This window comes from Leguminivora glycinivorella, chromosome 20, assembly GCF_023078275.1.
Source record: "Leguminivora glycinivorella isolate SPB_JAAS2020 chromosome 20, LegGlyc_1.1, whole genome shotgun sequence".
Taxonomy (NCBI): domain Eukaryota; kingdom Metazoa; phylum Arthropoda; class Insecta; order Lepidoptera; family Tortricidae; genus Leguminivora; species Leguminivora glycinivorella.
The window spans coordinates 3,050,800-3,073,684 of record NC_062990.1 but is presented as its reverse complement, the minus strand read 5'-3'; the positions used below and the strand labels follow the sequence as shown (position 1 = coordinate 3,073,684).

At 36.1% G+C, this 22,885-nt stretch overlaps 1 protein-coding gene across 1 annotated transcript in view; it reads right to left on the bottom strand.

Moving 5' to 3' along the window:
- The window catches only part of LOC125236980 (irregular chiasm C-roughest protein-like), a 168,406-nt gene extending 148,731 nt beyond the window's left edge, over nucleotides 1–19,675 (bottom strand). Inside the window, exon 1 of the mRNA XM_048143895.1 lies at nucleotides 19,527–19,675. The gene's annotated coding sequence lies outside the window, so the exon portion shown is untranslated. The remainder of the gene's footprint in view (nucleotides 1–19,526) is intronic.
- Between the last annotated feature and the right edge of the window lie 3,210 nt (nucleotides 19,676–22,885).

Sequence of the window (22,885 nt, the reverse complement as noted above, 5' to 3'; positions counted from 1 at the left end):
ATGAACCGGAAATGATTCACAAATATTTGACGCCTACACAAACCCGTCTATTGTCAGAGTAGAAATATTTTAAGTAGTATATCTTTTAAGGTGTTTACTTTGAAATGATGATTCATACCATAAAAGTGGGCTTTTTTTGTTAGTTTAGGTAAGTTATAATTTATTATTATCTTGATCCCGTTTTCTGCGCCATTTGTACTCTACCTACCATCTCTAATTCTCCTTCAATCGCTCATAGGTTAACTGTAAGAGATCCCTTAAAGGAATAAGTCCACCTTTGTACAAGTGATAAGTTTTTTTTTTCTTGTGTGTTGTATTATTTTCTGGTACAATGAAGTGTTTTACTACTACTACTACTACTACTTTTAGGTCTAAAAAATACTTTTTCCCCTCACTAGCTCAGAAACACGTGTTTTGTCCTTTAATACCAGCGGGTAAAAACGCATTTTATCCACTAGTGAGTAAAGTAATTTGACCTTGAATAAAGTCAAATTAACTGTTTTAAAATTGATAAAAGTAGGTGAATCTAGTAAGTAGTAGTATTTACCACCTGTGGAACTACTGGAAGCAGTGATAAACGCATTTTTTGCGTTGTAGTTTCCTCGCTATAGTGAGGGGAAAAATTTTGTGTTACACTCGGGTGCAAATGTATTTTACTTCTCGTGTGTTAAAAAACTCGCAAGTTCAGGATTCTATTCTCGAACCACTCGCTGCGCTCGTGGTTCAACTATAGAATCCTTTCACTAGCTCGTTTTTCAATTCCACACTCGGCGTTAAAATACAACTTTGCCCCCTTGTATAACAAATAACTATTGAGTGTATTTTGATTACAAAAACCAACAATTTTTCCATTTTAAAATTAAAACGCGCGTTTTCTCTGACAAAATTATATCTATCGCCCCAACAAGCTAGGGTTAGCTTGTGAAAAATTATTCATAAAAAAAAAAAAATAAACAAACAATCAAAAACTCAAAAGTACTCTAGCAAAGAACCTCATTTTAAAAAGCGCTTTTCGGCAAATTAAAACTTTTTACGAAGATACCTCTCCATATTTTACTTAGTGCGTACCTAAAAGTCTTAGAAAACTTTTATAAACTTTTGATTGGTTTATTTTTTGACATCTAAAGTAGTGAATAGGCAGTTAAGCGCAGGTTCGTTAGCTACGATGACTGCTTATAATCCTGCCAGTATGTTTTTTTGTGACCTTATATGGAATTCATTTTTACAAAAGCCGTTATAGAGTAGCCAAGTCTCACAATGCCATTATAACACACAGAAAACCAATAGGTAGCAACTGTGACCTTTTTTCGACGAATGTTGCGGAACACATGGAGAAGTGAAACCATCTCGTCCGCCCACACTGCTTGAGAATGTGGGGATAGTAGACTATTCATTCACTCTTGGTTGGCACGCGCGTTTTTTTTTATGGCAAGTGCGATCAAATATATGAAAGAGGCGCGTTCCTACCACACAGTCTAAGCTCGTGTAGGTGAACGCGTACTATGCTTGTATGAGTGAAATATGACAGGTCGACTGTTCGCGTTTTTGACAGGCGGTGAAGTAACCAAGAGGGGGTGGGTAGCACTCTCAGCGGGGAGCGGGAGTGGCCATACTGTACGATAGTACTCTTTATTATACTGTGGTATAACTAAGAGTTTTAAATGATTCACCGTTAGTGTCCACCTGCCGTCTTCAGGTTTCCGTGATCATAATGCATGTAACTGCGTCGAAATATTGGAAGCTCAATAAAAATCAAAAAGGTAATCACGGTCTATATCCCCGTCAATATATGTCTAAGAAGTAGAACTGTTTATGACTGCGCAATGGTCAAATAAGTAGAATACCACATGTAACATGTTTGTAATATGTTTGCAATAAATACTTTATTTATTTATATCTCGTCCAGCCATTCGATAATGGGAGGATTGTTTAATGATACGCGTTTATTGAAACTTGTTTAGATTTATTAGGTTGAAGTTAACGTATTGGCCCCTTAAAATTAACGGAAATAAATAAAAACAGGTTGTATATACAGAAAATCAACTTAGATTTTCTCCCTTATTTGGTCATCCTATTAATCATTGATTTATCACGTGTTATTTGAATCGCGAGGTCAAAAGACAGGAATCTATACCGTTCTTTTCAGAGCAATTTATCGCATTAAATGTCTTTAAAATAAGCAACAACTTTTTATTAAATAAAAATGTTAAAAACGAATGCAAAGGTAGTCTCAACAACAGCTATACCATTTTGACTCGAAGCTCCAAAAACGCTTGTTATTACACAGCGTGTATACAGGCTGTTCTCTCTACACCGCTCATGCCCTAGAGCCGGGGTCGACTCCGTGATGTGAATTTATTTAGAGCTGGCAGATTTCTACCATGGATTCTGAAGTACCCAAAATGTACCTGTTAGACGTGCGAGAATTTCGATCGTAAAACCGTTTGTGTTTTGTTTTTAGGGTTCAGTGAACAGAAAAAACAGAACCTTCATAGGGCATTTTAAGGATAAAACAGAACTCTCAGAGAGTCAAAAGTAAATAAGTCTTAAATAGGGTCATTTTGTTGTCCTTCTGTCTATCTGACGGGATGTCTATCTGTTTATCTAACTGTCATTTTAAATGATGAAAGTTTTTAATTATCTTGCTCGCTTGACATCCACCCGCCAGACCCGCCTTCTTCAGTTTCCCGTGATCATGATGCATGCAACTGCGTCGAAATATCTGGAGCTCGACAAAAATCAAAAAGGTAATCACGGTCTATATCCCGGTCAATATAAGTCTAACTTTAAATGATGCTTTTCACAAAAAGTTATCATGGTTAGGGACGTGATGCGTATGAGATCTACTAATAACTTAAATCGATTACCAATTAAAGAAAACAGTTACCCCCTTATTCATAAACGTACACTAAAGTTATCAAGCTGATAAAGTTCGTTTGTCCCTTTCCGACGTATTGGTGAGATAGAAAGGGACAAACGAACTTTATCGGCTTGATAACTTTAGTGAACGTTTATGAATAAGGGGTTAATCTTTGTTCTTGATGTTGGTAAGGCTAAAATGTTTTTAATACGTTTGGTACAGTGAGCTGCGATACATGGAAAATTTATGAATGAATCCATTGATAATTCGCCATGCACTTTTTCAGCTCGCTATACTTGTTCTTGAGTATGTCACGGAATAATTATGCAATTTTTTTAGTTAATGAAGTAAGTAAGTAAACACTTTATTGTACAGGAAAAGAATACAGCACATAATATTTAAAATAAAAAGTTTCAGTACAAAGGCGAACTTATCCCTTTAAGGGATCTCTTCCAGTTAACCTTTGAGCATTTGAGGGAGAGTTTGAGACGGTAGACATCCACATAATACAAAAACTACAAAATAATAACAATACATTTTTCATTTCTTAGTCTAACACGCAGTATATAATTATTAAAAATATTAGTATTATTATGAATGTCATTATTCGTGATTTTTATCCGTTTTAAAACGTCTACATAAATATGGTAGGGTTCATTGGGGTAATTTCAATCTTGATATTGGAAATAATGATCATTTTTACGTGACTTTCAAAATAAGACGGCTTTCGAAATTACCCCATTGCACTCTACTTACTCTAAAAACAAGTTTGCTTTGTCAACAAAATTATGAACTTTTCTGCTTATTTAGATAACTGTATGTTGATCTAAAAGAAAATAACTCCCCCACAGAGTTCCTAAGAAGGTAATATAACACCAAACCGGTATTGACAATGTAAGGCTAGGGCCTGAGTTCACGCTCATATTGCAACATAATGTGTTGTTTTCGCCTGATTACGTAAAAGTATACTTTCAAAATATATTTTTTTTTAAGATTTTTATTGAAAATAAAAAGCATACATACAAAAAAACAACAAGATCGTAAGCAGCTGCATTAGTGTAAAACTGTGTCGCAGCTCTTACGCCCACCTCGGGACAAGAGGGTTATGTTCTGTGTTTTGCTGTCATAATAAAAATAAATAAATAAATAAATATTATAGGACATTCTTACACGGATTGACTGAGGCCCACGGTAAGCTCAAGAAGGCTTGTGTTGTGGGTACTCAGACAACGATATATATAATATATAAATACTTATATACATAGAAAACATCCATGACTCAGGAACAAATATCAGTGCTCATCACACTAATAAAAGCCCTTACCGGGATTCGAACCCGATTAAAAATATGTTAATATCTTATTTCGGTTACTTGGACAGTTCTTAAAACAGATTCATATAAGACAGATTTTGAGAAAGGAGCAAGGTATTTTTATTTTATTTTTTTATTTTATTATTTATTTATTATACTCAAGAATTGCAAAACATAACTTAAATACAATGCTCCACAAAACTACAATCAGTTTGACTGTGGAGTCGTTTTCTTATTAAAATAGTTAAATGTACAAATTAATATATAATTTCTTTTGTTATACAACTAGGGAACAAATCAAATTATTGAATGTTTTTAAAAAGAACAAATCGAAAAATATTCAATAAAATAATTTTATTTGTTCCCTAGTTGTATAAATGGCAGCACCATCTCTCTCGCTATATCGTAATCCTGCAAAGGATTCATACAGGAGGTGCAAGCACTCATTGCTCGCACTTAGAGTTGGTCAAAGGCGCCTAGCCTTATCAGAGATAACATACACTAGAGAAATTTCGTCGGGTACCACGGCGGGCGGGTGGTCTAGTGGTGAGGACGTTAGCCGCGTAAGCTGAAGACCCGGGTTCGATTCCCGACTCGACCACCAGTGGGCCCTGTCGTTTTTTCTTTCGTGTATGATATTTATTTAAATTTATAATTTTTTTGTTATGTCAAATGTTGAATGTTGTTAATTTAATGTTGTTATGTTAAAGCATCCTATTGAAGCTCATAAAAGTGTCCCGCCGCACTGCGTTTCGAACCGAACGCTCCGCAGCCAGCGTCCACTCAGGCGCACACTTACAAGGTAATACATATAACACCATACTCGTATTGTTACATTGCTAACACGACGCTACGTGACTTGATAATGGTTTGTAACTGCGTATTTAGCGCTTAAATAGACCTTTTAATATGTTAAGGTACAAATATAGCTTTGACGACCGGTCTGGCGCAGTTGGTAGTGACCCTGCCTGCTAAGCCGCGGTCCCGGGTTCGAATCCCAGTAAGGGCATTTATTTGTGTGATGAACACAGATATTCGTTCCCGTTCGATGTTTTCTATGTATACCTATATAAGTATGTATTTATCTATTTAAGTATGTATGTCGTCGCTTAGCGCCCATAGTACAAGCTTTGCTTAGTTTGGGGCTAAGTTGATCTGTGTAAGGTGTCCCCAATATTTATTTATTTAGGAGTCGCGTTATAAACGGTAGAACGTCAGGCCGTCCTTTTCCCACAATTTGTAAGTGTGATAGGATAAGAACGTACCAAATAATGATAAAGTCTTACAAATATATATAAATATAAATATTGGGGACACCTTACACAGATCAACTTAGCCCCAAACTAAGCAAAGCTTGCAACAATATACATACTTAAATAGATAGATAAATACATACTAATATACATAGAAAATATCCATGACTCAGGAACAAATATCTGTGCTCATCACGCAAATAAATGCCCTTACCGGGATTCGAACCCAGGACCGCGGCTCAGCAGGCAGGGTCACTACCGACTGAGCCAGACCGGTCGGAATCGTTTTATCAAAGAAAGCGCCTGGTAGCTTAGCGGGAAGCATTGGCAGCCTAGCGGTAAGTGCGTGCGACTTTCGTTCAGGAGGTTGTACGGATGGCATTAGAGAAACAACAGCTTCGATGAATACGAGTATATGATTTATTCTGACTGATATTAGGCAAGGTACACGATTATATAGGCAGTGCTTACGTACTACTGACATAGGTAAATACATACTACATCACACGCCCCACCAAAAAAGGAAAAAAAAAAAAGAAAATTGTTATTATTATTTTTTTTAATCAACATTACATAAATAAAGAAACAAAAAAAAAGAAAGGTAGGTACCTACTTAAACATAATTTGCTAAGGTGAATACAACTGACTGCGGACCAGAAGATTTCAGGTTCGGATCCTGGCAGGGTCGCCATGTACGGATGGCATTAGAGAAACAACAGCTTCGATGAATATATGATTTATTCTGACTGATATTAGGCAAGGTACACGATTATATAGGCAGTGCTTACGTACTACTGACATAGGTAAATACATACTACATCACACGCCCCACCAAAAAAGGAAAAAAAAAAAAGAAAATTGTTATTATTATTTTTTTTAATCAACATTACATAAATAAAGAAACAAAAAAAAAGAAAGGTAGGTACCTACTTAAACATAATTTGCTAAGGTGAATACAACTGACTGCGGACCAGAAGATTTCAGGTTCGGATCCTGGCAGGGTCGCCATGTACGGATGGCATTAGAGAAACAACAGCTTCGATGAATATATGATTTATTCTGACTGATATTAGGCAAGGTACACGATTATATAGGCAGTGCTTACGTACTACTGACATAGGTAAATACATACTACATCACACGCCCCACCAAAAAAGGAAAAAAAAAATCTTTTTTTTTTCTCAACATTACATAAATAAAGAAACAAAAAAAAAGAAAGGTAGGTACCTACTTAAACATAATTTGCTAAGGTGAATACAAGTGACTGCGGATCAGAAGATTCCAGGTTCGGATCCTGGCAGGGTCGCCATGTACGGTTGGCATTAGAGAAACAACAGCTTCGATGAATATATGATTTATTCTGACTGATATTAGGCAAGGTACACGATTATATAGGCAGTGCTTACGTACTACTGACATAGGTAAATACATACTACATCACACGCCCCACCAAAAAAGGAAAAAAAAAAAAAGAAAATTGTTATTATTATTTTTTTTAATCAACATTACATAAATAAAGAAACAAAAAAAAAGAAAGGTAGGTACCTACTTAAACATAATTTGCTAAGGTGAATACAACTGACTGCGGACCAGAAGATTTCAGGTTCGGATCCTGGCAGGGTCGCCATGTACGGATGGCATTAGAGAAACAACAGCTTCGATGAATATATGATTTATTCTGACTGATATTAGGCAAGGTACACGATTATATAGGCAGTGCTTACGTACTACTGACATAGGTAAATACATACTACATCACATTTTACGGATTTGAACCCCGGCTCGCACCAATGAGTTTTTCGGAACATGTGCGTCGTCATTTGATATTTGCCAGTTGCTTTTCGGTGAAGGAAAACATCGTGAGGAAACCGGAATAATTCCAATAAGGCCTAGTTACCCTTCGGGTAAGGTCAGATGGCAGTCGCTTTCGTAAAAGTAGTGCCTACGCCAAATCTTATCGCCATCGCCACTTGTTTCGAACTTCCTATTTTTTGCACTTGTATCATACTATTTTTCGAGTAATGGAGGTTACTTAAATAATAATAATAATAATAATAATAAAATACTTTATTGCACACTACAAAACAAAAGATACAGCAAGATCCAATGAAATTAACAAACTAAGGTGACAACAGGCGGGCTTATCGCTGAGCAGCGATCTCTACCAGCCAACCTTCAAATAGCGAAACAGCGAACATAATTAAGTGAGCGGGTGGTGCAAATAAAAGAGATAATAGGAAAATAAGAAAACACAAATTTAGACACATACCAAGTACACTAATACATAAACTACACATATACAATAAAACATATACTACACAAACTACTACATAGCATATAAATATATATAAATCGATGATAATAAATGTGTGTTTAGGTATCTATGACAACGAAGATGTAGATAAATAATGATCCTTTAGAAGATTTTTAAATATAGATAGGGATTTAGCGCGTCTAATATCCACGGGCAGAGCATTCCACAACCTAACTGCACGAAAAGTGAATGAATCGACATATGACTTCCAAGTCATATGCCCCCCCGCCTTCTTCTTCCAAGAAGAAGGCGGGGGGGCAAGAAGAAGATTTTGAGAGCACCTGACGGAGGACAAAAATTTAAAACGGACTTTAAGATAGCAGGGAGTGTTAGGAAGAAACAGGACGGAATATAGAAGATGGAGAATATGAGAGTTTCGGCGGAAGCGAATAGGCAACCACTTGAGTTGCTTACGATAGCTCGAGACGTGATCAAATTTACGTAGACCAAAGATAAACCTAATTAAAATATTTTGGAGCCGTTCGAGTTTGTTTAGTTGCTCTTCCGTTAAATCTAAGTAACTAATATCGGCATAGTCCAAAATGGGCAGTAAAAGCGACTGTGCAAGCGCAATTTTGGTGGAAAAAGGTAAAAAGTTACGAACTCGGCGCAGGGAGCCAACAGATGCAAAGACCTTCCTGCTCACCTCGCTCATCTGCGGAGCCCACGAGAGTGTCCGATCAAAGAGCACGCCCAGGTTTTTAACCTGGAGAGAGAACGGAATCAGTACTCCGTCAAATAAAACACCAGGAAATTTCTCAAAATCAATTCTTGCTATGGTTCTCGGGCTACCAATTATAATAACTTGAGTTTTGGAAGGATTAACCTTCAAACCATAGCAAGAACTCCAGTCCGAGATGCGCTCCATATCAGAGTTAATAGTGTGAACAAGAGAAGGTAATTCGTCGAGCGAGGCTTGTGAGTAAATTTGTAGGTCGTCGGCATAAAGATGGTAAATACTTGTGGAGTCTGAATTGAAATAATACCATTAACTGTAAACACAAGTGTGTTAACAATTTTATTACCCTTAATCAGGAAGTAGCGTGTTCACAGTCATAAAATGTACACATTTTTTCACTACAGCAATGTGGAAATGTGGGTATAATTTTATGACCGTATCGAATGCTATTGTTTGGTAAGAATGTTATCGAGGTAATAAAATCATGGCGTGGATTAGTATGAAATAAGCTCTACTTAAAGTGGATTTCATAAATTGTTTATTTTTCTTTGATCATCATTATCCTCACCCCTTTCTTCCCGTGGGTGTCGTAGAAGGCGACTATGGGATATGGGTTAAATTGTGGTGTAGGCGAGAGGCTGGCAACCTGTCACTGCAATGCCACAGTTTCGTTTTCTTTTAACCCATTATTTGCCAAGAGTGGACCTGAAGCTTTAGTAGTTTCATGTGCTCTGCTTACCCCTTTATGGGATACAGGCGTGATTGTATGTATGTGTATCATTATCCTCCTTGCGTTATCCCGGCATTTGCCGCAGCTCATGGGAGCCTGGCGTGCGCTTTGACAACTAATCCCAAGGTTTGGCGTAGGCACTAGTTTTACGAAAGCGACAGCCATCTGACCTTCCAACCCGTAAGGTAAACTAGAGCTTATTGGAATTAGTCCGGTTTCCTTCACCAAAAAGTGACTGGCAAATATCAAATGACATTTCGCACATAAGTTCCGAAAAACTCATTGGTGCGAGCCGGGGTTCGAACCCGCGACCTCCGGAACGAAAGTCGCACGCACTTACCGCTAGGCTACCAGTGCTTCGCGAAAAACTATTGAAATAACTACCATTTCAAATAAAAAACTTATAAAACCTATTGAAATAACTATATTACCGTAAAATACAGTTGGATCGCCACCGAGCGCAATCAGCCAACCACTTAAGGGATTCTCACTGAAAGTTCAGCTTAATTGAGATGCGGTGGTACTATCGGAACTCACTCAGTTCTCACTTTGCCTTTTCCAAATGAGTTAAGACGATACAGGAATGGTCAATTCTCCGTACAAACGCTTTCGACTATTTCCTCCCTGGTGCCGTAGCCGAATGGCGTTTCGTTTCGCGAAAACGAAACGCCGCGAAAGTTAGTCTGGCTCTGTCGCGCCAATACGCAAGAGCCGATAGATATCTGTATATCTACGAGCGTTTCGTTTCGTGAGCGTTTGTGCATTCGGATACGCACGCTGACCAGAAATATATGACTACTAGCTTAGAAAGAGCTTAGACGCTCGCGTTAGAAAGAGACAAAAAGTAGCCTATGTCACTCTCCATCACTTCAAATATCTCCACTGAAAATATCACGTCAATTTGTCGCTCCGTTTTGCCATGAATGACGGACAAACAAACAGACACACACACTTGTCTTTCCCATTTATAATATTAGTATGGATTATCAAGATGGCGCTGTTCAGTAAGCAACCTGTTTTAATTGAATTCCGTTAAGTTTAAGGGAAGATTATTCAGTTCAAATGCAATCGTCTCTAAAAAGCATAGCTCTTACGGTTATCGATGTATTAAAAAAATAAATTGAATTACTGAACACTAACACTGAAAGAAGAAAGTCAGCTCCTGGTAGCGGAGAGAAAGATTTTTTGCAAGATCCTGGGACCTATTCAGAGAGACGATGGCACCTGGAGGGTCAGGAAAAATGCTGAGATCGAGGAGTTAGTGGCCGAACCCAATATCATCGGCGAAACGAAAGCCCACAGACTTCGCTGGTTCGGTCACTTACTCAGAATGGGAGACGATCGGGCTGTCAAGAGAGCGTTCTTGGGTCGACCGGCTGGTGGCCGCCCGGCGGGTCGACCCAGATACCGCTGGGAGGACAGTGTGGTGGAGGATCTGCGTCGGCTTCAAGTCAGTGACTGGCAAGAGGCTGCGCAGGATCGGGACAGGTGGCGATCTCTCGTTTCGGAGGCCAAGATTCACTTTGGATCACTGAGCCACAATAGTTAGTTAGTTTGAATTACTGAACACGTGTGTGGCATCCCTTATATGCCGTCAAACACTTGACAATGACTTTAATGTTATGATTAAGGTCCTCTCACACTAATTAGATCATTTACTATGTATGGAAATGAAAAAAAGTTTATTTCGAATTTAACAAAAAGCGATATACACGGTGGTTCCTGATGATGATCCCAACTGCGTGTCGAATTTAAAGGAAAACAAAAAAAAACGGTGAAGTATGACGAAAATATACACCGTGTTTTTTTTGTTTTCCATTCAATTCGACACGTATTAGCTAGGTTCATTGTCAGGAACCATCCTGTATATCACTTATAGTTAAATTCGCAATAATTTTTTTTTCATCATTTTCATATATAATAAATGAATTTATTAGTGTGAGAGACCCTTAACAATAACATTCAAGTTAGTGTCAGGTGATTGACGGCACATGTCAAAACAAATAACATTAGGAATTGGTAAAGGCTGTTCAGTAATTACACACATGTTCAGTAATTATCTTTATTTTTTTAATAACTCGATAACCGTAACGCCGTGGCTTGCGTGGGCGACGGTCGCGCGATGGTCGGCGATGCGACGCATACGAAATTAAACCTTATCGATATGGAAGTATGAGACGAGACGGCGCAAGACACGGCGTAAGAGTTAAGACGCTAGTTTCTTAGAGAAATTAATTTTATTTGATCTAAGGGATCTTCCCTTAAAGTTAACGGAATTCAATAAAAACAGGTTGTATGATAGGGTTAGTCTTTATTTATTTTACAATCAAATTAAACAATACATATAAATATACACAACAAAAAAAAAATTACGCTAAAACTAAATATAAAAAATCTCACCTAGAGAACCTATTATAGTTCTAACGAAATTCCGCAACATGGCGCGAAGTCACTTATTACTGGACAGGCTTTAACAGCAAGTTACAATCGAGTTCCCATAGTAACGCCGCATGATATCAAAACGAACCGGTTTTTGCCCGACCAACAGGTGCTACCTTTGTTTATTTTTGTTAGAACCCTTTAAACGTAAAGGTTCGTTCGAAAATACGTGTGTGGGACTTTTTAGGTGATACATACATACATATTTTGTATGTTCTTACCAATACTGTTTAACCTATGAGTATTTAAAAATAAATCTTTTTTTAACCCCCGACGCAAAAACGACGGGGTGTTATAAGTTTGACGTGTCTGTCTGTCTGTCTGTCTGTCTGTCTGTTTGTCTGTCTGTGTGTGTGTCTGTCTGTGGCATCGTAGCTCCCGAACGGATAAACCGATTTCGATTTAGTTTTTTTCATTTGAAAGCTGTGTTAGTCGGGAGTGTTCTTAGCCATGTTTCATGAAAATCGGTCCACTAGGTCGCGGTCGGGGGTTTTTTTTTTATTTTAATTTTGTGGTTAGGTTATATAAATTGAAATAGATATCATACACGAAAGAAAAAACGACAAGGCCCACTGGTGGCCGAGCCGGGAATCGAACCCGGGTCTTCAGCTTACGCGGCTAACGTCTTTACCACTAGACCCGCCCGCCGTGGTACCTGACGAAATTTTTCTAGTGTATGTTATCTCTGATAAGGCTAGGCGCCTTTTGACCAACTCTAAGGGCGAGCAATTAGTGCTTGCACCTCCTATATGAATCCTTTGCAGGATTACGATATAGCGAGATAGATGGTGCTGCCATCTATACAACTAGGGAACAAATTAAATTATGTTATTGAATATTTTTCAATTTCGACCCTGGTTCATTCCTGGCTAGGCCATCCAGTGGGCTTTGTCGTTTTTTATTTCGTGTATGATATCTATTTCAATTTATAATTTATATATATGTACTAGTGTGACTACTTGAAAAAAGAACAAAATCAAAAAAATATTCAATACAATAATTTGATTTGTTTTGTAAATCTTTTTTGTTTAAATATATTTTTTTGTTTAGTTTTGCCTTAGGGTGGCCGAAAGGGATAGTGCCATTCAATGAAAAGGGACAACACCATTCGACCTTGATATACTGTCAAACTTCGATTTCACAGGAAGTGAAATCTATATTATTTATTCTATTTAGTCTAGAACTTACTAATGCTACTTATTAGGAACTTAAATATATTTATAGTAATATTCACAAATAAATAACATAGCTATTATTTTTAGTTATTTGCAAAAGAAAAGACCGTAGGCGTAAATTACATATTTTTTTATTCGTTCCACGTTCTTTCTTATTGAAAATAAGCATTGACTTGGAAGAATTCCTCTCAAAGCTTGGAAGAATTCCTCTCAAAGTTTGGGAATTATTTTCTTGTAGCCGAGTTTTCTTTTTGTATGGCTTCTCTTTATATATTAGCTTTGTGTACTCAGAGAGTATACACCGTGTTTTTTTTGTTTTCCGTTAAATTTGACACGTCGTTAAGTTAATTATCAGGAACCATCATGTATCACTTATACTTAAATTCGCAAAAAAAAAATTGTATCACACATAATAAATCAATTTATTAGAGTGAGAGAACCTTAAGAATCACATTCAAGTTAGTGTCAAGTGATTGACGGCACATGTCAAAACAAATAACATTAGGAATTGGTGTCACACACGTGTTCAGTAATTATCTTATTTTTTTTATAACTCGATACCGTAAAAGTTAAGACGCTTGTTTCTTAGAGAAATAAATTGTATTTGATCTAAAAAATCGTCCCTTAAAGTAAACGGAATTCAATAAAAACAGGGTGTATAAACATAAAGAATCTTAGCTTAATTTTTAACAGAAGCGAATATGTCACATAAACAGGAACATTAACATATCTTTTGATGTTGTATAATTGTACATGTAGTACTTATACTTATTTATGTTTGTATGTTTTGGCCTAGCTAAGTAAATAATGTTGATCCTGGATTCGAATCAATACCTACTGTTAATTCTGTCTAGAATCATGACTTATAAACAAGGACGAGGTTCTTGCTTATAAATAATGTAAAAAAACAAATATTATAGGACATTCTTACACAGATCTTCTTCTTATTTCGGTTTTAATTCATTCTTACACAGATTGACTGTCCCACGGTAAGCTCAAAAAGGCTTGTATTGTGGGTACTCAGACAACGATATACATAATATACAAATACTTATAAGAGCATTTGCGGAATTTGGGACCCACCAATTAGCATAAGTTGTTAACAAAAATTAACTCACTGTCAGTTTTGTGACGATAATTAAGCAAGAAATTTCCATAGAAATATTGTTTTTGTGTTAATTACATAAACTTTAAGCGATAATCTATATTCAGAATGTGAAAAAAGTAATTTTTAGACAGTTTTTATGCTTAATTTGTCGTCACAAAACTGACAGCGAATTCATTTTTGTTAACAATAATGCTTTGCACTCTTGTGGATAAAATGCAATTTTGCTATCCGTTTTCGAATAGCAAAATTGATCTTTACCAGTTGGTGTGGTGAACAAACATTTTTTTTTCAACATTCACATCGCTCAAACCTTCTCCTTATTTCATTCACTAACTGATCATATCTTAATCCCACAATAGCGAGAAACTTCACGCCTCTACAATTTGTCACTTCTCTCGTATCAGTGACATCTGACAGATGACAGATGCCACGGCGCGACTGTCACTGTCATTTATCTGGACGGGAATCTTCACATTGACAGCTGTTACTTTTAGAACTTATCACTGATCAGACTTTTAGAATGAGTTTTTTGAAGTGTTAGAACAAGTTATTCGATAGCTTAAAAGTCACAGAAAATGACATTATCCTGTCCTGCGGCCGGAAAACGTCACGTTTCAGGCCGCTACGCTAAACGAAGTTACCTCTTCACAGCTCCGTCGAACAGAACAATAGTATACAGATACTCCTTGGCCAGTAAATAAAAAGTCTCAGATCACGTATTTGTTTTCTCGACTCCACCTCAGCCGACAATTGCCTCTGATCTGAAATATTTCAGTAAATAAAACATATATAACTCTCAGATCACATATAAGAATATGGGCCAAAATTGTCAAAACTAAGGTTCAAAAGTTCTAAGCCCGTGTCAAGAGATGGCAGTCTATGCACTGTTATTACACATTTTACTTCGACAGTAACTCTCTATAATACTCGATCCTCTTTGCTATCACTGTCTTAAGATATAAAAAGTCGGTATCTAACTCAAGTTAAATTAGAATAACTTTGGAAATTAGCGCCAAGAATATTCCTTATCCGCAACCGAAGTTCTTAAGCCAAGAAATATTGCTAGACTTATACAGATCCATTAATATAAATTCTTTAGTTACTAAGTAAGTTTCTGTTCATCTGTGAGTAATCACGGTTATACCTATTCTGTACTATTTTTACATTTAGGTACCAATAAAGTGGTAAGTAATGTCACAATAAAGTACATCATGTACAGTAATTTTTTTGTGAAATGTGATGCTTTCAAGAGACATGCTCTTTTGTTATTATGCTATTTGGTTCTAAATAGTCTTTAAATTACAAAGAAAATGTTTAAGGATATTTTTTCAAAAGTCGTTTACTAAACAAAAACGGTTTTTATTATTAAATTATCTCAGTATTTATTTTCTTTCTTAGGCTAGGCTGTTTATAACATGGATATAAAAGTAAAATACAAAAACACATACAAAATAATATAAAAAAAACATATAAACACATTATAAAAAACCTAACCTAGGGTGCCGCCAGCAGCGGGGCAGGGCCCAAGCTGCCGGTGGTTAGGACTGCAGAGAGAGGAACCGTCGGACTATCCGCGCCGTGTCCAAGATCACCGCCTTCTGCATCTGGCCCTTGATCCAGCCACCTAGCGAGAGTCTCTTAAGATGTTGGTCGAGACTCTTCGCTATGAGACCGTTCGCTGAAACGACTATCGGAACAATGATCGTTGAATCAACATCCCACATGGCGGTTATCTCGTGAGCCAAGTCTAGGTACTTACTGGACTTGTCCTTCTCGGCTTTCACGAGATTCTCATCATGGGGGATGGTGATGTCAACGAGCACTGCCCGGCGTTGCAGTCGATCTATTATCACAATGTCAGGCTTATTGGCTACAATAGTCCTGTCAGTGATAATAGATCGATCCCAATAGAGCGTGGCACGACCATTTTCAAGAACTGGCGCAGGTAAATTATTAAATTTATTTTTAAAATCCGGTTAAAATGGTAAAAAAATCGTTTAATGCGGTTACAAAACCGGCTAAAGCCGGTTTTAATTTCCTACCTAAAATCGCAAACATTTTCCTCATCAAAAAATCACACCACACCTTCACATTATATCCTAACACACATACACACATAACATTCCCGCCACCAAAACAAAGCGGAAAGAAAAAGCATTTTTCCTCGTAACATATTTGTTAACATATACATATGTGCCAGTCATGTAGGAAATTATCTTGGTATTGCTACTGACAAATGACTAATAGGCGTAGGTTTTCGCGCCTTTATGCGACGAAAGATGTGATGTTTTTAGAAGTAATAGTATCACTGCACGCTGAGTAAGGAAAAAAAGTAATTTGTTGCTATTGATGAAATATATAGTAACGGATTATATCGCATGTAATAAATTTACAATACATCCAAGATTGAATTTAATACAAGACTTTAGTGATTTAAAAATATATTCTTCGCATCATTTTTGGTTGAAAAACAGATTAAGTGTGGAGTATTTACTTAAAAACACTTGTATCATTTTACTCACTTGTTGGACGGATTTTGCAAAGCCTTAGGATCGTAAGACATGTTACGCTTATGTATAAAATAATGTAAGTCCAAGCGTATATTTTTATAAAATTTGCGACTCCAGACACTTTAAAGATCGTTTTCCACGATGATTGCTTACTATCGAGCAGCATGTCTGTTCGTTTCCCTCTTATCTCTAAAAATAGTTCTGATATGATTTTGTTACATTTTTGGATGAAAGTAAAAAGATAAATCTAAAATTATAATTTAAAGCGGCCAGAGATTTGTGACATGCCATTTTAATAATAACTGACGAAGTTTGTATCAAGGAATATAATTTACACTTTATAACATCAAACATATTTTATACATTATATCTATCGATATTCACATAAATACAAAACATGATTAGTCAAAACAATAGGATTAAGTCTGAATACACCATTACACAAACATATTGCTGTTGCGACTTAATGAACGACAACCAATTAAAGGCATTAACAGACGAATTGATAACCTAATTATTGTAAACGAGAATATAATCGAACAGCGTTGTTTCAGAGGATTTACATAATTATAATGTACAATGACAATCGGGTACGAATTTCAATGGAGCGGTTTCAACGGAGAAATTATATAAAGTTGACAGATTTTTGCATCGAGATTGTATAAAACGAAGAAATATGAAATTTGTGATGTATGTTTGCTATTCTTGGTTAATAACTTTGACACGCACATTATATAGTCAAATTCTCACCTGTATTCCCAAACTGTGTAGGCAGAGCAAAATTAAAATACTCAATCCTGAGTGCCTCTCCAATCGAGTTGAAATAATTGTGATTTTTCAGTAACAGCTCCTTTCCCACACCACAATTGAATCCAAGTCCCACAATCGACTTCTACGACACCTGTGAGAGGAACTCCCATGTGTGTTTACGAACTATTCATATTATAGGATACCTCTAAACAAAATAAGGCACACAGTAAACTCTGGTAGACTTGAGGTTCAAAAACTTGGAAAAGTATAATAAATATCATCAGAGTCCTGTAGGTATTGTGAATTGTGAATTTTATTTAACTTTTGAAAAGTGACTAGACTGTCTATTTTTTATTCACAATAAATATCATGTATCTGAAGATATATTTTAATAACGAAAGTACCTGAGACATCGACATTATTAAACACATAAGCCGGTCACTCACATGTAAATAGTCAAAATTCGCTGGCGGGTCATTGAAAATGCTCCTCGTTACGGAGTGAAACATGTCGAGCGCATTTTAACTATTTACACATGTATGACCCGGGTATATGTTTAATATATCTGAAGATATATTGTACGCTGTCATGTGTTGTTGTTGCTTGTTTGTTGATTTAAACATGAAACGACATTATTAACAATAGATTGCGTCTAAGGAATGCAAACTGGTCTCTATTTGTCATAAACCGGTTATCATTTTTTCATACAATTATTTTTACTATCTCAACAATGATCATATAAATAAATTACTATTATAGAATATTCTTACTCATATTGACCGACCCAGTCCCACGGTAAGCTCAAGAAGTTTAGTAATAAATAACCAGATATTGATAGTTTAATAAGTAGAACGGTAGTAAAATTATGTTAGTCGGAATATTTCCACTATTATCTTTAGACTTTTAAAGATCTCTACAAAGACAGAATTATCCAATAAGGTCCAGCGGGGAAAATCTCGACTGGGGGGCAATTGTAACTGGTCCATTTTTGCATAATTAAATAGAGTGTCCACCGGTTATATATGGTAGGCGTGTTCAGTGGATACATGTATAATTCAACATCATAGTGTAATAATGGAAAAAATGGATCAGTTACAATTGTCCCCCAGTTCAAGTCGTTTTATTTGTTTTCACCCACAACTTCATGCTATCAATTATTTCTTTCCTTCCTTCCATGAAACTAGGTTGCAAGAAATACGTATCAATAAAGACAAACGATTCGTTGAATGAATCACATTTGAAACTAGTATTGCTACTGGGAATCATTTTTCCAATAAAACTGTGAATTTTTTATGAGTTTCGTAATGGTCGCTGTGTAGAAACCATTAGTTTGTTTGAATCCCTTTTTTAATAAAACCTTGTTTCCTGTAATGTATATTTTTTATTGAATAATAAAAAGAGCGTTACTGTATTTTAATATCAATTAGAAGGAATTTGATATTCATCTTAACCGTAATTTTTTCGGACTAATTTTTACTTACTAAAATGGCAGATTACTCAACTAATGAATGTTTAAAATAGGAACTAAAGTATCAAAAATACGAGTTATATATAAGAACAAGTGCTTTAAATATTGTTAAAGTCATTAGTATACATCAATTTTTTTGTATACCTATTTCAAAACACACATTCACATTATAATTTATCAGTTATACCTATTAAGCACTACTAGTTGTTGTACAATACAATAAACTGCAATATATTTTGGTAACAATTTATATTATACAGAAACCCGCAAATAAGCTAATCTTCTAGGCCGTAATTATATCCGATATGACCTGAACTTATATGTTCAGTCAACCAACTGGAACCCTAGGCCACTCTACAATCATGTAAAAATGACAAGCAGTAAGAGATTTCTTACAACCTGACTTATAACGTCACTATGACATAGTTCTATAGTGGCCTAGGGTTCCAATACTTCCAATTTGTTGACAGTACTTAAAGCCATTCAAAGAGCGTGCAACAATTTTTTACAGCTTTCAAAGTGTAAGTGTATATAAATATAAAATTAACACATTGATATTTAAACAGTGCTTTAAAGGATATACTTATGTTCCGTAAACATCTCCCTCAATTTAACATTGTTTGTTACATTTGGAAGGCTTTGCGTGGGCAGTAAACGAATTCCGGGTTTTCGCGTGAAATTAAATTTTATTTTTTGAAATCCGGTTTCAAAGGATAAACCGGTTTACTCGTTAGACAAAAAAATATGTTTCTTTTTTAGTGAAAACTCTTTTGCAACGTGATATTAAAATTCATATGAAGTGATAAAAATATACTCAATAAACCCTTATCAAATTAAATCCGCGTTCAAAAATCACAATCCATATGTCACCGCAAATCCACCTTAATTAACCACCCCAAATTATCGCACAATAAAAAAAAACACAAACCTTTTTAAATCGCCTTTTTAAAAAAGCACATTAATCCATCATCAATCACAAAAATCACTGGCACAAAACAAAACGTCACGTTCGGATTTCAAATTCTAAATTCGAATTTGGAATGGCGCGGACGGTCGCGGAGAATGGCGGCGTAACGGCTTGCGGGGCGCCCGGGTACAGACTGAGTTTGGTTGGAGCGCTCAGCGCTTTGGCCAGGCGAGGGGTCAAAGAGTAGCTTTGGTGAGAGTGGCCAGTTGTTTGTTGGGAATAAAAGCTCTTCAAATATTATTATATGCTATAGATATTTTGTATAGTCTCCGGCAATAATATTGCACAAAAAGGAGGCCGCAAAAATATCTGAGACAATGATATATATATATAAGAGCGTGTCAGATATTTATGCAATTGACAAATGATCCTTCTTGTACGTTGTTATGGCCGGTGCAGTTATCTACAGCTTTTCAGGAACTGGCCTTAAATTCAAACCGAACCAAAAAGTAGTAAAGAGTTTTGTAGTAATTAAAGAAATTCGTTATGTATTTCAGGCCGTTTTGTATTTTACCGTGCTAAGCATTTACTTATAGTTTTTTTTTGTACTAATGTACCTAAATACTACGTATTTTCATTTCATAGTAGACCTTAATAAATTTAACTGCAATAAAATAGTACATTACGATACAAGTGCGGAAAAAAGGAAGTACGAATCTCCTTTTCATACGTGTTTCGTACGACGTTTTTCAGTACAGATGACCCTCCAAAGTTTCGACCTGGCACATAATGAACCACTTCTCGCACTAGTGCGTAAAAAAAAAAGTAAAAAAAATTTTTTTTTGTGTATATTTAGGAACTCATCATAATCGTAGAACGAGTGCTCAACAAGCCAACGTTTGAGGCGAGATTTAAAGCCGTCCAAGCTCTGGGCGCCGGTGACGCTGTCGGGCAGGTTGTTTTAGTTTAGTTTAGGATTCTATTGATACTGTGTATCCACTACTTCATGGATTTGTCCTTATTTGCAATGAAGCTTTGTGTATTGAGTATTGAGTTGTTGTAGATGGTGGGCCCCATGATATGAGTGAGCTTGGCCGACTTAGCCATTCTACGGTCTACGCCAACTAGCTTATGGACGTTTTGTGTGTTGTAAGTTCTTACACTTAACACAATAACAATTCATGCCTCACACAATACCACACACTTACACATTCAAGCCTAGTCTGTGAGCCACACTTATAGGGATGGTCAATGATAAAACATCAGGCCGTCCCTATCGCACTATTTGTAAGTGTGATAGGGACGGCCAGATGTTTTATCATTTATCGCGCGACCATACTTGCCTGCCAGGGCATGACGGGTTGCTCCTCTACAAAATACGGCTTTTGTTCAATTTCATTTTGAAAATACAGAAATCTATCTACGAATTTACAAATCCAGCATCACAAATGCTCTTCCGAATTCACCCGAAAGCTTCAAAAGCTACGTCGCGTCTACAATTTTCCGACGCACCTACTCTTTGCTCGACAACGACCTTAATCTGAAATCCCTTTTCAACTCGTCGTGCCTCTCATTATTGATCTCTTTCACTCCTCACTACCGGTGCAATAATATCTACATCCCACTCCCTCCTACACGGTGTTAATAAAGCTTTCTCGCTCTCACTTCACTGCAGAGCCAAAAACGAGGTACTGTCGGCATACTATTCGTGAACGCAGTACACATATAAAATTTTTCCTTTCCTCGTTGACCACAGAGTAAAAATGTTACGTAGGTAATTTTTCGAACTGCAAGTTTTTCCAAATCTTTTTAAAGTGTTTTTTATTCTGTGTAACTTTGTGTTGTATGAGGTACTGGGATGTTTCTTATGATTATTCTAGATAAAAATAATAGAAGATAGACAGGTTTATTTTTCTATTTTTGCTGTCAGTTCGTTACCTTGGGATTTGTTGATTAATAAAAAGCTATTTAGTGTTTTTTTAGACTATTAATCAAAACAGTAAAATTGTGAGGTGAAAAGAAAATTGTCGTTTCAGTAGCGGATATTGCGGACAAATAAACTTTGGAAATAAACAGTAACTTAAGTTTTAATTATGATAAAAATAACACATTCGTTATAAATATGTAGTAGACATACGTTTACAAAATGTCACACAGGTTTTTATCATTATTATAAAATGGGCTTACTTTTGGCCGCAGACTAGCCAAAGGCAAAGACGTGGCCTACGATGGAGTGAGCTCGCCCAGAAGATGCCAGTTCAAGTGTTCACCCCAATTTGAAGGTTGCCGGGAGTTATTTTACGATATTTCGGTTTAAAAATTGAGCCTCATGAGCCTCATCAAAGTAAAAGATTTTTCTCTTTTTTATTAGGGTTCCGTACCAACAAGGTACAAAAGGAACCCTCATGGTGCCGCTCTGTCCGTCTGTCTGTCTGTCTTATATACTTACTAACCTAACCCTAAAATCAACAAAGAAAATGATTTCTCCCAAAACATTATTGGCCCTATAGTTCAAATAAATAAACGGTTTCACTTAATATCGAATTTCTATACAAAGTTTACCCGTTTTATTTGAGTGTATTTGATCTAAATAATTACTTCACGAAAATAAGGGTTTCCTTTCCGAGAAAATGTAATTTGATTTAGAATTACCTTTTGTTGTGTACAGTGGAATGTTTTAATTTGTATTTATAGCAAAATACCGTCATTATCAAAGCTTTTTTAGAGTACTATTGTTAATATATACCTAACATACCCAATTTTGACGCAATCTTGTATTACATCAATTCATGGTATCATTAGTATAAAGAAACTTAAAATAAAAATTAACCTAAAACTATAACGAAGTACAGAACTAAAACGAATACTTACCTAAATATTCCCAACTTTGTTTATTGGTTCTTTTAGGCTTATCAAGCAGAGTGAATCAATAGAATGTAGTTAGCAAATTGCAACCCATTTTGACGCATAGTACGAAAATAGTCGGAAATGTAATGAAGGTAATATCAGCTGCAAAAGTAAATGGCGAATTTATCAGTGTATTCATAATTTCTCCAAGCAATGTTGCAGCATGGTTGCAGCTCACTGTACATAATTTATGGTGTTTTTTTTCCGAATTTTCAAAGTAGTACAGTCGACTACAAAGAGATGTATCCATTTTTTCACCTTATTACAATCCAATAAGGTGAAAAAGTGTATACATCTCTTTTTAGTCGACTGAACATTGATATTTTGAAACTTATTCTTTCATACGGAACGTACGAATGTGTCATGTTATATCAGTCAGTTTTAGAACAAGAGGTATTGACACTGTATTAACTAGCATGACAAATACGAACGTTTCCGGATACATCGAAGGAAAAGGTTTTCGCACTATACAT